Here is a 16,011-nt window from a genome sequence, read left to right as displayed (position 1 = left end):
ACAATGGAACCAGAAACAGGGAGGCACAAGTGATGATGTGCAGAAGATAGGGATGGGGAGGTAATGAAATGGAGATGGGAATGTGATTAAAGAGAGCCAATTTCTGCACAGCTGATATGGAAAGCAAATAACAAGTGTGTGGAAAGAGGAAGGAGATAAAGTCAGTATTTTCATATCACTGACAGATCTGGTCCCATGTCAGGTGCAATCAAGGTTGCTTGCATCTTGCAGTTGGTCCTACTAGCTGCAGGTACCCTGGGACAACAATGATCCTGCAGCCTAAAGGAACACATAATGTTCTCGAAACTTGAGTTTCAGTGTGACCTTCTCCACAGGAATCTTTTCAGCTTTAGGTCTTCTGGGGAGGCCTCAGAGCAGCACTTCCTGAAGCTTCATTTAAAGATACTGTTTCGTTTCCCTGTCTGTCCTGGCTTCTCCTTCTGTCAGATTTGTGGCAGCAAAGGCAAGATAACCCTTGGTATTAGAAAGGTATGATGCCTAAAATTAGAAGACTCTGAAATCATTTCAAATTGACCCCTCACTTTTCATATAGGTTGACCTAAATTTCATTTCAGAACAGAGATTCTTCCTCTCACCACATGAGTGCTGAGCATGTTTCTTCACTTTTCTCTATTTCATTTTCCTTAGGTGTGAACAAAAGACTTGAACTAAGTGAATGCTGAGGGCATTTACAGGAATAGCCTTCCATGGTTTGCCCTTCTCCATAGCTTAGTATTTCCAAACCACTGAAAAAGAAGTCATAAACTATGCATTTTCTTCAATACTTCCTTTCTCTTCACTGCCTCAGTTACTTAGATAATGGGACGTTTTGTGTGTTCATGCCTTTGTCTAAGAAATCATGAAAGAGGAAGTGTCTCATTAGAAAAGGTGACTTCTATTTACTTACATTGCGACCAAGGCAAAAAGACAATTCCATCTTCAGGAAAGTGGATTTGTTCCAGGGAGAACAATGAGAAGATGTATCTGGACTCCACATTTCTAACATCTGGTATTGCTCTCTCATTGAAAGGAGAATTTCCTAACTTCTAACTTCATAAACATTGCTCTAGGAGAGGAGTAGTAATGACCCTCACTGACAAAGAATGCAATACAATTCAGAATATGCTTGACACAAATCATCATCAAGTTGATAGTGCTTTACACTTGGCAAAGTGCTCTCACAGTACAAGGCCCCCTGCCCAATGTGGGCAAAACACAATGAATAAAATATGATCCCCGCTCAGAAGGGGCCTATAATCCAGGGTAGAAAATAGACACGTGCATAAATAATTCTAACTCAAGACAGACCCCATTTCTGCTTTATTAGAGGTACAAAGAAAATACCAGCAGAACAGCAGAGGGAGAGGTTACTCCCCATAGGGTTGCAAATGAAGGTTTCTTGAAAAAAGTGAGAATGTGTCAAGGCTGTTGCTAATAGCAAACATAACTGGTTACTTTACCTATTTAATTTCTTTTAATTTTTACAATAACCCAAATGAGGATGTAGAAGATGAAGAAAAAATTGGAAAATGTAGGAAATTTGTTGTCTTATGGATACAGATAGAAGGGGTTGATGCTGCTATTCACCCCAGAGAAAACCAGAGTTGCCTGTGTGAGAAGCGTCTAGATTTAGAGCACTTCTTATAATTGGAGAGTGTGTCCGATGACTTTTGACTTGTAGGCACATAAAGGGAATTTTATACATGCTTCAACGTATATTTTAAGTCTGACTATACCTAACATGCTTATCAACAGTAGTCATTTTAGTATAATGAGAATATGTGATTTTTCCTTTTATTTATTTTCCAAATACGATTTAAGGGTATGCCTTTAATAGAGACAGAAAATAAATAAAAAGAAATTAAAAATTAAAAAGGCATAGTGACAGAGTAAAAGGGAGAGTGAGACATGAAAATGTTTTTCATATATAGGTTTCTTACGTTTCATTTTTTTGTGACTGAATATATTGCGTGCTTATCTTGATCCTTGAGAGTGCATATTGTTATTAGCAGACACTGTCAGCTGGTGGAAAGGGCACAGATCCGGAGACTTAGAAAGCTTAGATTTTAATCCCAGCTGTCTTGCAAAAAGGAAAAAGAAAAGAAACAAAAAAATCTTTTGGTAATATGCAGTTATGTGCGTGCCACCATCTTTCTTCTTCACTATAGGTCTGTGCTTTTTTTTTTTTCTTTCTTTCTTTAAAAAAAAACCAAAAGGCCGGGCACGGTGGCTCAAGCCTGTAATCCCAGCACTTTGGGAGGCCAAGACGGGCGGATCACGAGGTCAGGAGATCGAGACCAGCCTGGCTAACACGGTGAAACCCCGTCTCTACTAAAAATACAAAAAAACTAGCCGGGCGAGGTGGCGGGTGCCTGTAGTCCCAGCTATTTGGGAGGCTGAGGCAGGAGAATGGCGTAAACCTGGGAGGCAGAGCTTGTAGTGAGCTGAGATCTGGCCACTGCGCTCCAGCCTGGGTGACAGAGCGAGACTCCGTCTCAAAAAAAAAAAAAAAACAAACAAACAAACAAAAAAAAACCACCAAAAAACAGAGTCTCGCTTTGTCGCCAGGCTGGAGTGCAGTGGCAAGTGATGTCGGATCACTGCAACCTCTGCCTCCTGGGTTCAAGCCCTTCTCCTGCCTCAGCCTCCCGATTAGCTGGGATAGCTGGGACTACAGGCGCGCGCCACCACTCCTAGCTAATTTTTGTATTTTTAGTAGAGATAGAGTTTCACCATGTTGGTCAGGATGCTCTGGATCTCTTGACCTCGTGATCCGCCCGCCTCGGCCTCCCAAAGTGCTTGGATTACAGGCGTGAGCCACCGTGCCGGTCCAGTTCTGTGATCTTAATAAGCCATTTAACCTCAGCCTCAGATAGTCATCTGTTGAGCGGTCATTTCCCTCATCAAGTGCTTGTACGACAGTGACAAACATATAATCTGATATTTATGTAAAGTAGCCATTTAAAAAAAAATTTTTATGGCTCCTCCCGCGAATCTCAGCCTCTGGCACCAGGGCCACTCCGTCCGTGCTCCGCCTCGCCACGACTTCCTACTGCTACAGCCAGTCGTCCGCAAAGTCGTCCTTCGGGGGCCTGGGCGGCGGCTCCGTGAGTTTGGGGCCAGGGGTCGCCTTTTGCGCGCCCAGCATGCACTGGGGCCGGCGGCCGCGGCGCTTCCGTGTCCTCCGCCGCTTCGTGTCTGTTCTCGTCCTCCTTGGGGGGCTACAGCGGCGTCCTGGCCGCGTCCGACCGGCTGCTGGAGGGCAACGAGAAGCTCACTATGCAGAACCTCAACGACCGCCTGGCCTCCTACCTGGACAAGGTGCGCGCCCTGGAGGCTGCCAACTGCGAGCTGGAGGTGAAGATCCGCGACTGGTACCAGAAGCAGGGTCCCGGGCCCTCCCGTGACTACAGCCACTACTACAAGACCATCCAGGACCTGCAGGACAAGCTTCTTGGTGCCACCATTGAGAACTCCAGGATTGTCCTGGAGATCGACAACGCCCATCTGGCTGCAGATAACTTCCGAACCAAGACTGACACGGAGCAGGCTCTGCGCATGACCGTGGAGGCCGACATCAACGGCCTGCACAGGGTGCTGGACGAGCTGACCCTGGCCAGTACCGACCTGGAGATGCAGATTGAAGGCCTGAAGGAAGAGCTGGCCTACCTGAAGAAGAACCATGAAGAGGAAATCAGTGGGCTGAGGGGCCAAGTGGGAGGCCAGGTCAGTGTGGAGGTGGATTCTGCTCGGGGCACCGATCTCGCCAGGATCTTGAGTGGCATGCGAAGCCAATACAAGGTCATGGCGGAGCAGAACTGGAAGGATGCTGAAGCCTGGTTCACCAGCCGGACTGAAGAATTGAACCGAGAGGTCGCTGGCCACACGGATCAGCTCCAGATGAGCCTGTCCAAGTTGACTGACCTGCAGCGCACCCTCCAGGGTCTTGAGCTGCAGTCACAGCTGAGCATGAAAGCCACCTTGGAAGGCACACTGGCAGAAACGGAGGCGCGCGTTGGAGCCCAGCTGGCGCAGATCCAGTCGCTGATCAACGGTATTGAAGCCCAGCTGGGCGATGTGCGAGCTGATAGTGAGCGGCAGAATCAGGAGTACCAGCAGTTCACGGACAACAAGTCGCGGCTGCAGCAGGAGATCGCCACCTACCGCAGCCTGCTCGAGGGCCGGGAAGATCACTACAATAATCTTTCTGCCTCCAAGGTCCTCTGAGGCAGCAGGCTAAGGGGCTTCTGCTGTCCTTCGGAGGGTGCCTCCTGGGTGGGAGGATGGGAACGAAGGTACCCTTATCCCCTGCTCTTCCCCTGATCTGCCAATAAATTTTATGGTCCAAGGGAAATATATATATGTATATGTGCATGTGTGTGGTTATGTGTGTGTGTGTGTGTGTATAAAATAAAAACAATACATGCTTGTTGTAAAAATGTAGAAAACACGGCGAACTAATCAGAAATCCATAAATATCTCCCGTGACTTTGCCACCCAGTGAGATCCACGTTGCTTGCACTTTATTGAATCTGCTTCCCATTTGTACTTCTGTTTCTCCATTTCTCCAGGCTAAGAAAGGTGAAAGCAGGGAATCCATCTGCCTTTATCCAACTCAATGATCCTGGTCAGGTGAGGAGGCACTTAACCTCGTGTTGAGTGGATAAGATATAAGCATGGTTTCCTTATTCTCTCTCTCTCTGTTTGTTGTTGTTGTTGTTGTTGTTTTGTTTGTTTGTTTGTTTTTGAGACGGAGTATTGCTCCAGGCAGTGCAGTGGCAGGATCTCTGCTCACTGCAACCTCCGCCTCCTGGGTTCAAGCCATTCTCCCGCCTCAGTCTCCCGAGTAGCTGGGATTACAGGCACATCACCAAGCCTGGCTAGTTTTTGTATTTTTAGTAGAGAGGGGGTTTCACCATGCTGGCTAGGATGGTCTTGAACCCCTGACCTCAGGTGATCTGACCACCTCAGCCTCCCCAAGTGCTGGGATTACAGGTGTGAACCATTGCACCTAGCTATTTCCTTATTATCTTTTTCAAAACTCTTCTTTGTGACTCAGGCTGAATTTATTTCATGCCTTAAATACAGGCCTTCTCAAAACTTGGTACCTCTTGATTTTTTTCAGGGCCTGGCTCCTGTTTACCATTTACTCTCCTAGTTATCTTGTGAGGCTTCTAGGACAGACTTCCCTTGCTCTGGTGCATACTTGTAGAATGATAGAGTGGTGGATGTAGACAGGCCCAGGGAATCTTTTGCTCTCTTCTTTAATTTCCGAGAGGAAAATCCAAGGCATCCAGAGGGAATTAGATCAAAGTTATAGAGAAGGTTCTCTGTGGAGCCTGGACTCACCTTGAAACTCCTGTAGCCCCCAACCCAGAATAGAACATCTAGAACCTGATGATGGAGTCTATCTTGTGATATTCCTGTCCTTGTATAGAGAAGTCAACTAGAGTTTAATTTATATCTCTCCTCCAACTTATGAAGCATTTCTTTGCTGATACAAGGTCTGATTTAGATTTTTTAGGCTTTCCTCCCCACTAACACTACAAAAAAGAGTCCTTAGGGGTCATCCTCATAGCTGTCACATCGGCTTCTGTTGACCTTAAATTTTCCTCTCAGAATACCCTGGGGCACATCATTTGGATTCTTTCAGTCTTATTTTTCTGTTTACAGTATTACATGTTCTGTCATCTGTACACATTTTTGTGAGCATAGTCTTTAACACAGGAATAACCAGGAGAGATCTGAAGAAGCCCAGTCAGCAGCCATGGTATGTAGTAATTCATGTTAGCACCTGAAATTATTGTGTTCATTTTAATAGAATTGATATAGTTTAGGCATAAATCTGTGTTGTTTTGGTGCTCAGCTCTACAAAAAACGTCCCCCTTACAATTATAAGAAATTTTCATGTTATCAGAAATAATCCTCTGAAGTATATTTTCAGTGTGGAAAGGCAGGGAGAGTCCATCTTCCATTCATCCTGAGTCTTCTGTCAATTGCTTCCTATGAAGACGCCAGTCGCTCAGTGATCTTGATTACAGGCTTGATTCTCAAGGCCCGGGAGTGGCTGAGCGCATTAAAACACACGCTTTGGGTGCTAAACAAACCACATAGTAATTCTGGGAGAGTTTTAGAAACATTTCAGCTTTGCAAAGGGCTTCAATCACATAATCTCCCATTTTTGTTTCTTTGTTATACATTTTTTTGTTTCTAATTTAATTTACAAATTAGAACTGTATAGATTTATGGTACAACACATAATGTTTTGAAATATGCATATATTGTGAAATGGCTAAATCAAGCTAATTAGCATATGCATTACCCCACATACTTATTAATTTGTGTTGAGAATACTTAAAATTCACTCTCAGCAATTTTCAAGTACACAATACTTTATTATTAACTATAGTCCCCATGTTGTACAACGGCAGCCTCTTCAATAAATGATGTTGGAAAACTGAATAGTACTAGGCCCTTATCTCACACTATATACAAAAGTCAACTCGAAAATAAAGACTTAAATGTAAGATCCGAAACTGTAAAGCTACTAGAAAAAAAATTATGTTTTTAAGAATTTTTGTGCAATTTGTGTGTTATTTTTCAATATGGTACAGTTCCATATAATACGTGCAGATTGTTAGTACTGTATTCAAGTGTCAGGAAATTTTAATAAAGTAAGGGGATATATATTAAGGGCCACATATCTTCAAACACGTTATGCCCTTCACATTACTTCCTCTCAATCCCAGCAATGACCGAAATTAATTTTCATATGTAATGGGCTGTTTAAAAATAAAAGCTTTACACAAAAAAGAAAACAAATGGGAAGAATATGGCGATGTCTCTTTTAGCAGCAGGTACCAGTTTCCACACCTTGACCATGCAACGTCAACTGAAGCAGCCGCCAACTCGCTAGCCAGGCGCGCTGGTGGGTCTCCGGCTCCCCACTGCACCCCGCGCGCAGCGGGGGCGTTCTAGGAACCGAGGCCAGCCGGGCGCTCCTTCCCTCCCAGTTCACCCAGGACCCTGCGCTCGCGGAGCGGGTCTCCGCGCTGTCACCGCCCCACTGTAGCTTTCCAGCTGAGCTTTTTAGCCTCCGGTCCCCAAGCAGCGAAGTGAGCTTGGGGAAGGGAGCAAGTGGCGGTGGCGGCGGCGGTAGCCTAAGAGGCAGAAGGGAAGAAAGGTGCAAGGCCTGCGAGAGTTCCCCATGGAAGGAATTCCATTTTGTGCCTGCAGACCGTGGGAAGCTGGGGTCTCCCAGGGTGGAACTGAGGCACGCTCTCCTCCCCAAAGCGCAGAGGACAGGCAGCACCAGTTGCAGGAGGCACTGCGGGCCCATTTCCAGCTCTCCACCAGAGTTCAGTTCGGCGGAATTCTTTTTTTTTTTTTTTTTTTTTTTTTTTTTTTTTTTTTTTTTTTTTAGGCGTTCGAGTTCTTTATTAAACATATGTCTGTCTACAAAGTACAAACATTTGTATTTCTATGTGCTAAGTAGGGAGGGACAGATGCATGGAGTTGTGAGAGAGCCAGACAGTTCCAGAAAATAGGAATCATGCATAAAACCATAGGTTCTGAGAAGACCTGGGGTAACTTCCACAGCCAGGTCTAAGTGGGACCATCTGCGTGTGGCCAGATGCTGGCTATCGGCCAAAGAGGGCTGCCTCCCTCCACCACCCCTTAGGAGAGGAAGCTTCTGCCTCATACCTGCCAATGATAAAGTGGTATTAATAAGGTGTGGAGTGTAAAGGGAAAACTGCGAGTTTCAAGGCCTGGGCTTGATGGACAGGGAGGAAGCGGGGGAAGAGTATGGAGAGGCAAAGGGTCTCCAAGGTGAAAGAGAGAGAGAGGGGTCTGTTTATCTGCAGTGTGTGGAAGCCAGCCTCCGCGAAGGGTCACTGCATCGCACCCAGCTCATTGGGGCTCCCTGAACGGAATCTTAAGCGAGAATCTGGGAAAGGACTTCCCACAACTAGTGAAGATGTGGCCTGTGGTGGTGGATGGATGGCTGGGCCAATGCTCTGGGCTGGATTTGGTTTGTGGCCTTGTTTGGTTTGAGGTTAGGAGCCAGGATTCAAGACAGAGGCCAACAAACACCTAATCCCTGGATCTGTTCATCCACTCCTGGGTATGAACAGGAAGGTGAAGTTTTCCCACACACCTCTCATAATCAACTAGACATGGGGCAAGAGGACTAGTGGTGGGAGCTGAGGACTGGGAGATGGGGAGGAAGGCTGGACTTGGGGCAGCCTCAAGATGGAGCAGGCAGCCTAGACCCTTGGCTAATGCCAGTCTCTGCTAAGTTCAACCCTGGGGGAATTTGTCCCTAATTCCACTTCCAAGAACCCACCATTGGCCCCTCTGGTTGATGATTATGATTCACTAATTTTCTGTTTAAAACCTGCAGCATGTTCCCAACATTGGCACTTCTAAATAATTTTTCACCCCTGGATCGTTATGGAACCTCCATGACTGACCTACCTCTCAGCCCCTTATTTATAGCGTCCTCAAATACGAAGTGTTTTTAAATCCTCAAAAACATGGCTGGCTCTTTGAACACGTTTGGGGCATCCGCTTTCTGGTATTGGTGTGTTAGACTTCTGTCAAAAATACAATTACAATGCAGTGTAAAAATACTGGTTTTTAGCCTTTTTTCCCCCAAGTAATATACAGCATGAATCACACTAGGAGCAGAGTCTGGAATTTTAACCTTGTTAATTAACATAATTTCCTCATCACGTCTGTGAGTCACGGTCATGTGAAAACCGCTGAGAGTTAGAAATAAGGTACAATGCAACACACCTTTTCTAAACAGAGACCCCAACGTCCTCCTCCCCACCTACTACAATTTCTCTGGGGATTAATGGGTAAGAGTTTAAAACCTTGTAACTATTAGCGATGGGAGCATACTCGTGAAAAAAGTTGCTAATTTGATTTGGTTCGGTGCTTTATCAATTCAGCTAATTTGAAAAATAATATTAAAGATAATGCTGAAATATAACTAATGCCTTTTGCTGCCAGGGAGCAAAATCCAAGTGGGGTGTGGTTAGAGATGAAAATATAGACAATAGAAGATTGTGGGCCAGGGTAAGATATTGAAAGAAAGGACCTGGAGTTCCCAGCTCCCCTCCCTCTCCCTGAAGAGAAGTTCAGCTGAAGGTGTCCCGTTGTCTGCCCATCTTAGTAGGTGACATTTGGGGAGGCCCCCTTCCAGGGGCTGTGAGATTCCATGGCACCTCCTGCCAGGGTTAGCTTCCACCTAACAGTCTTTTCACTGTTCAATGCCCCTTGTTACTTCTCTTGCTAACCATAGGGCTTGGCCCATCTTCTCAGGCTTCCTGGAGCAGAAAAGGCAAGAATGTTCCAGCTTCTCCTGTCCTGTCTCCAAACAACTGTCTCAATCTTTTAATACTTTGAAGATTTCCAATCCCATCATATAAATATAGAAATTGGAACAATTATACATCCAACTGCATCCTTGGGTTTGAATTCTGGCCCTGTCACTTACAGCTGTGAAAGTCTGGACAAGTTATAAAATCATTTCAAGCCTATTTTCTACATTTGTAAAATGGCAATAGTAATAGTGCCTGTTTCCCAAGGTTGTGGTGAGAACTAAGTGAGATATTACATGTAAAGCCCTGCTACATGATGAGCTATCAATAAATATTATTTCTTTTATTTTGTTCTTGGCTTCACTTCCTAAAAGCTGTGTTATTTTGGGGACAGTTCCTTCATCAAATGGAAGAGGGGCAGGTAATAGTAAAATCTATTGTTGATGTTGTTGTGAATATTACATTAATGGGTGAAAAGCATTTAGAACAAGACTGGGCTTATACTAAACGCTAAAGAATGTTAACTAACTTTATTCCATTCATTGATGTTTAGATCTAGACCCTTAATTAATGGTGGACACAGAAGGAACAGAGTCAGTTCTCTTTTCTGTTCTCTAGGTGTTCAGTGATGAAGAAAGGAGCACACAGACTTCCTTCAAGAACTCCCAGACTGCTGTTCTCCTCAGTGTCCACTATCGACTTCCAACCTGCTTTCCAGGCTCCACCGCTAGGTCTTGCTCTGACCTGAGAGAGGGACTAAATGGAGGTAGAGCTAGTGTTTGTTTTGGCCCTTACTTGAGGAATGGAAGACATGCAGGGGATACCTCTTCTGAAGACACAGAATCATCCTAAATGTATGGGATATGGAGTGATCTTGGGCTTTTGGTGTTCTTCAGGGACACTTGTGCTTCCCCCTTCAGGCTGACTGGTCATGGACATCTATTTTCTAGTCTTGATTACTTCAGTTTGAGGCTCTAGCACTTGCTCAATCACATAAGCCCTTGGGAGGATGTATGCCGTTAAGTTGTCTTCAGTCAACATTTCTCAATTCCTGCAGCCAGGATTGACTGAGCATCTGGTATGGAAGGTTGGATATTAGAGGCCAGATATATGGTGAAGAGAGCAGATGTGGTAAGCCCCCTTTACAGACATCAAAGGCATCCTTATAGCCCTTCATTGGCATTTGCTTTGCAGATTATGTAGTGGTGCAGGTACAGTGAACCTAAAGGTGCTAGGTTTTCATGAAGGAGAGAAGGCAGGCCAACCAGATGAGAGGAGTGAAAGAATGGTAACAAAAAGGTCCTTCTTGACATTTTTTTCTAACTGAGTTTTCACAGCTGGCTGCTTAAACACCAGGTGGGCCATGAGAGACAGGTTTCTCTTCTGCCACTTATCTGAAGTTTCCCAATTGCACCAAAGCATACATCATATACACTTTGAGAGGCAAAGCTCAGCATTTTAGTCCAATGGCCTGAGGAAACGGATACCCCGTCACCTGGAAAATGCTGCTTCTTGCTCTTAGGGCTTAATGTCGCTCTCTATAACTGTTTTGAAAATAGCATCACAATTGCGCACTTGGCATCAGGAATGGGGTGGTGATGGGGTTGATGAGAAAGAATGTGTTTCTACTATAAGTTAAAATATTTTAAAAATATTTGGATGTCAGATCTCCTTGGCTGCCAAATTCTTAGTTCAACTTTCTCTTTATTTTCACTAAAACTGAAGGCTTTTCTAAAGACAGAAGGCAGAGTACTTCCTGACATCTAGTACTAGATTTTTGCCTTACTAGCTAATGCTTTAGGGTTAAAACAGAATATATTTTGGCCATGTGGTTATCTGAGAAAAACTTTTGGTCATGTTTAGTTTGTGGAAAGAAAATTTTTTATCCTTTTTTAAGGATGATGAAGGATGGAAATGAGAACCAACTCCCTAGAAAAATCTGCAAGACGGCCTGTGAGATACGGATACTTGCCTCTTAAATGTAGGCAGACTGCTGAGTGTTTTAGATCCAGTGATTACACAATCTGTTACAACATAAATAGATATCAATTTTATGCTAAAAATGGATTTTGCTAGTGGGTCATGTGTAACAGTTCTCTCCAAATGAAAAAAAAGAATCTGATTGTAGTTAACTATGAGAATTTTAGCAGACTAGAACTATAAAAAAGATTAAAGAATCTGTTTTCCATACAGTATATCTTTCTAAACCAAAACCAAAACCAAACAGCTATATGTGGATTAATTTTCTGAATAATCCTGGGAAAAGCCTCAGTTATGCTGGTGATTATATCTGTATACAAATGGTTGAGAACTAAGACACTTTTTTTTCTTAAAACTATGCTTTTACTTTCATGGAAAATAACCCAGTGCACACTGAATTGGGTTGTTTGGTAGGCAAGATTTTAATCAGCACTATTGTAGGAGAGAGTCAAATTCCTGGCAGGGCCTAGAAAAGAGGGTCTGGGGTTCATGGATATGTCCATAAATATACTTATCAGATTTAATGTATAACACACAATATATATGGGAATTGCACAGTCTATTTGGAAACAGCAGCATTGCTAATATCCAAAGAAATGAGAGAAAGGCTTTGGCCTAAGTTCCTGGAACATTTGTGTGATTGCTGTTTTGAGTTCCAGGAATAATTTTGCAAAAAGTAAAGGGCTTTCAGAAAGACCACCTATCCCTACCCTACAGTGTTTAGTTAAATAATTTATAATTTTCAGCCACATTTAATTAATTTTCCACCTCATTACTCTTAAAAATGCTATCTCATATTGAATAATGACTTAGTGTTTGTTTATTTGCTGGGTAGACAAATTAAGTCAGAATAAAGTCAGAATAAAGGCTTTAAATTTGCAAATGCAGAAAACTGTTATTTAAACAATCAAAAAAGAAAATAAGAGACTGAATTTATTATATAGCATTTAACTATGCTATTTAAGAATGCTCACACAAATTTAAAACAGAATTTCTTAACCTGGGTCTGTGAACTATAGATCAATTGTTAGGGCACACGAGGTCTGTGAATTACTGATACATTATCCACAGAATTTCAAATGTGTGTTCCTATGTGCTCTTTATTGGATATGACTTTCTCACTTATATGAGATTGCAAAAGGTGTTCAAGAATTTTTTTTTTTTTTTTTTTTTTGAGACGGAGTCTCACTGTGTCTCCCAGGCTGGAGTGCCGTGGCGCGATCTCGGCTCACTGCAAGCTCCGCCCCCCGGGTTTACGCCATTCTCCTGCCTCAGCCTCCCGAGTAGCTGGGACTACAGGCGCCCGCCACCTCGCCCGGCTAGTTTTTTTTTTGTTTTTTTTTTTTTTTGGTATTTTTTAGTAGACACGGGGTTTCACCGGGTTAGCCAGGATGGTCTCAATCTCCTGACCTCGTGATCCGCCCGTCTCGGCCTCCCAAAGTGCTGGGATTACAGGCTTGAGCCACCGCGCCCGGCCCAGTGTTCAAGAATTTTAAGAAACCCATTTAAAAACCACCAATTTAAAGGAGCCATGCATGCCAAATTTTAAGTAAAAAAATTAATGAATATGTAGATAATTTGTAAACATTGTCATAGAATTAATCTTCTTTAAATGATAATTGAAGGATATCTGAGAGTATCTCTTCAAATAAATATTTTTCTTAAGTGATTATTACAAGCAAAGAATGCATTATGCTTTCTTGGCATAAGGTACTTGTTCCAATGTTTAAGGCATGGACTTTGTCACACTGAGTAGTGACATTCATTTGTAAAATTGATAGCATGAAAAAATAGAACAAACTTGCTAATCTCAGGGAACTGAATATTTGGATTATTGAAGAATTATACAATGTAATAAACATGGATAACTTTTTTAGCAACTTAATACATATCTCTCACTTTTGATAAGTACTTCAGAGTTTCCCAATCACTTTCATATCCACTATCTTGTTTGAGCTTCACAACTACCTCATCATGCATAGATTGTGGCAATTATAATCCTCTTGTTTTTAGATAAGCAAAGAGAGGTTGTTGCATGAGTTCACCACAGCTAAAATGAGCCAGATTTCAGTGTAGGTCTCCTGACTTCTAAAATTGTGGATTTTTTAAAATGGCAACTTATTCTTTCTCTATGTGTAACAATGGAAGCTATTATTCTTTAATAACTTAGAGGGCACTCTCAGGATCACATGTTGATTGTTACTATGACTGTTGTTTTCACTATATAGTTCAAAATGAAACTTCTCATGATTTAAGCCTTCTGATAATTTGGAGTCTAAGTATGGTGATAAACACTATCTCAGGATTGTTTTCTAATAAAAGTAATTTTTAACAAAGCTCACTTTGAAAGTGGCAAGTTTCAGACTCATTCATAGCCATATCAGTAAAATCATTACTTTTATCATATAGTTCATGCCTTAACCACTCTAACACATATCCACATTTTGTTTATATGCCACATATAACAAGACAAGATACTCATCTCTGCAAAAAGCAGCATAAAATAAATACATTTATGGAATAGGGACATTAGAAAAATTTTCAGGTGATTTACATATGCATGTTTTGTATTATAAAAATCTAAGTTTCGTTCAAAATTACTGACTGAGTGCTTAAATTATCAGGCACTGTGATGGGCTCTAGGCATACAATGGTGAATATGATCAACCCTGATATAAGTTCTCAAGGAACTTGTATTTAATGGAGAATTGGGACTCTAAGATCCAGATTGTGTCCACTGATTTTTTTTATATACAATATTTGTATAGTGAACATGTGTGAATTCGTGGAAGCCAGGATATCGGGATATTGGTAGAGACCTCTTTCTACCAGTTAGTTTCATGTTGTGGAGGGAATCTACAGAGTTCATGTTTGGTCTTTCTAGATGCCTGTCCTTTGTAAAGAAGAAAACTTTTCCTATTTAGGATAACACGTTCTCTGGTATGAAGGATCTTTCAGCAGGGATTTGACAAGCTCTTGGAGAGTTGTGGAGGAAAATTCAAACATAAGTGAGTAGTTATTATAAGGAAAATTACAATTTTCTTCCAATTAGAGATCTCATGACTTTTGACAAACCATTTGAACTTAATGCGGCCTTAGGTTTCTTCAACTTATGAAATGAATTAAATATATTTTGTCTATATACATTATAGGATTGTGATAGCTCTCTGACTAATTTAACAAATATATATTAATGAATAATTGCTGAAGATTAGCAATTTGCCTTGCCTGTTTTTTGCTTATAGTTTTGTTTTCTAGAAAAAAATCAATAATTTATATCCCTCCCCAAACAAAAAAAAGAGCCCAGATTTTTAATTTCTTGATAAAATCTCATTACTTTGGAAAAAAATATTAAATATAGACTCATTAAATTTACCTTTGTTGTTGGTTTATTGACAATAAATGGAGGGAAAATAACAGTCTTATTAAGTTATAACTTACATGCAATCAAATTCATGCTTTGTAAGTGACAAATGATTTTTAGTACATTTATAGAATTGTGCACTCATCTAGTTTTAGAACCTCCTACCATCCCCAAAATATCCTTCAAACACATTTGTAACCACTCCTTGTTCCTCAGCCCCAGGAAACCACTGATTTGCTTACCGCTTTTATAGACTTGCTGTTACTGGAAATTTCAGATAAGTGAAATTATGCAATCTGTAGTCTTTATAGTATGACTCCCTCTACTTAGCATAATATTTTTGAGAATCATCCATGTTATCACATTTATCAGTGTTTCTTTCATTTTAATTCCTGAACAGTATTGTGTGGTATGAATATATACATTTTGTTGATACATTCACTACTTTATGGGCATTGAATTGTTTTCAGTTTTTAACTACTATGAATAATGATGTTGTGAAGATTCACATACAACTGTGTGGATGTAAGTTTTCATTTCTCTTGGGTAGGTAGGCACTTTGGAGTAGAATTACTGAAATTTACAGTAAGTTCATGTTTAATATTTTTAAAAATTGCCATATTATTTTTTCAAGTAACTGTATCATTTTACATTTCCACCAGCAATGCATGAAGTTGCCAGTTTTTTCACATCTTTGCCAACACTCAGCATTGTCAGTCTTTTTGATTATAACCATTCTAGTCAATACATAGTGGTATCTTATGTGGTTTTAATTTTTATTTTTCTAATGACTAATGATTTTGAACATCTTTTTACATGCTAATTATCCATTTGCATATATTATTTGGCAAAATGTTGATTCAAATTTTTTGCTTTTATTTTAATTTGGTTGCTTATCTTATTATTATTGAGTTGTAGACCTTCTTTATGTATTCTGAATACAAGCTTTTTATTAGATACATAATTTGAAAATATTTTCTCCTGATCTGTGACTTGTCTTTTAATTTTCTTAACAGAGCTTTTGGAAGAGGATACTTTAATTATGATGAAGTCCAATTTATTAATTTTGGTTTTAGAGATTTGGCTTTTGGAGTTCAGTGTAGTCACTCTTTGCCTAATCCCAGGTATCAAAGATTTTGCATGTTTTCTCTTTGAAGTTTTATATTTATAGGTTTTACATTTACGTCTATGATTCATTTTGAATTAATATTTGAAAATAATGTGAGGTATTTGGAAAATTGGTCAGGAAAGCACTTTAGGAAAATAGTGCTTTAACTTGGAAAATAGTGCCTTTTGCAAGTAAATGTGTAAGAAACAAACTTCCTAAATGAGCTCTTA

The 16,011-nt window shown here is 41.2% G+C and overlaps 1 pseudogene; it reads left to right on the top strand.

Moving 5' to 3' along the window:
* Nucleotides 1–3,131: 3,131 nt before the first annotated feature.
* Nucleotides 3,132–4,227, top strand: LOC717369 (keratin, type I cytoskeletal 19 pseudogene; annotated as a pseudogene).
* Nucleotides 4,228–16,011: the final 11,784 nt, after the last annotated feature.

The sequence above is a fragment of the Macaca mulatta genome, chromosome 4 (genome assembly GCF_049350105.2).
Source record: "Macaca mulatta isolate MMU2019108-1 chromosome 4, T2T-MMU8v2.0, whole genome shotgun sequence".
Lineage (NCBI taxonomy): Eukaryota > Metazoa > Chordata > Mammalia > Primates > Cercopithecidae > Macaca > Macaca mulatta.
This window is presented reverse-complemented; position numbering and strand designations above follow the sequence as displayed.